This window comes from Odontomachus brunneus, unplaced genomic scaffold, assembly GCF_010583005.1.
Source record: "Odontomachus brunneus isolate Ranch 3 - 2012 unplaced genomic scaffold, Obru_v1 Obru_scaffold_105, whole genome shotgun sequence".
Classification (NCBI taxonomy): Eukaryota; Metazoa; Arthropoda; class Insecta; order Hymenoptera; family Formicidae; genus Odontomachus; species Odontomachus brunneus.
Window position 1 is genome coordinate 69,304 of NW_022639555.1, and position 1,215 is coordinate 70,518.

Here is a 1,215-nt window from a genome sequence, read left to right on the forward strand (position 1 = left end):
TCTCCATGAATTTTGGATCGGTCGTGCATTTTGTTGAAATAAATTTGAGCGAGACACGTAGGGCGATATTGAGGATCGGTCCGGCGCCCTGTCTGTCTATCGGCTAAAATCCGTTTGTCTATTGTTCTCAGGGTAAACATTCCGTATAAAGGACCAAGCTCCAATCACTTTGCTTTTGAGATATGTTATCAAGGACATCATTCTGAGTAACCTTCAAGTGGTTTTAGTCGGGGGTCGTTGTTTGTTAAAAAGTTATTAACAAAAGAAGTTCTATAAAATGAATGTTATTTTTGGACACAGTATACATTGAAATTAGACATCGTGTATATGAGGAATTTAATTCTCTTTACTTTATATAATATTTACTTAATATTTATCTTTCAATACGACCGTGTTTATCGTGCTTACCATTGTTAGTGTTTACATTAGTCTTTCTAGTACTCTTGGCGAAGCAACATGTTTCTATACGAGTTCCTTTAACGCATAATTTAGATAATTTATTAACTTATTTGTGTGATAAAAAAGTAATTTTATGTCAAATCAAATGTCCAAAGTGTAAAAACGTTGTGCAACAGCAAACTGCAAACCATAATTTGATGTTTCACTGTACAAATAAACATAAAGTAACGCACAAAAAAAGACAAAGAGTAACATGTAATTTTAAATTATCTATGTTACATGGAACTTGGTTTGCACATTTTAAATTAGGGTTGCAAAACGACTTTATACTTATTCCGATCGAATCGATAAATTTTTCGAAATTATGGCAGAGATGTATCCACTAAATAACTAAATGAGTGAATAAATTCTTAAATACTTTAATTCTTAAAATATGGTAATACGTGCTTTAATTTTTGAAATAAGATGAACAATATATCTGTATGCTCGTGCGGTGGATGCGTATGTTGCTATTATATATACATATGCACGCACGGGCGGCTAAGCAGTGTGTGTGTGTGTGTATGTGTATGTATGTGTGTGTAGCACACATTAGTTATTAACAAAAGAAGTTGCATAAAATGAGTATAATTTTTGGACACTGTATATACAAAAACGATACTGTGTATCGTTAACGAGCAATATCGAATAATAACTGCAATATCGAATGACTAGCGGGGGGCTGCGCCCCCCGCACCCCCCCTCAAAACTAACCTAACCTACTTATCGTCACATTAACTGTCAGTCATTGTTTATTAAAAGTGTTCAACTTTTGTG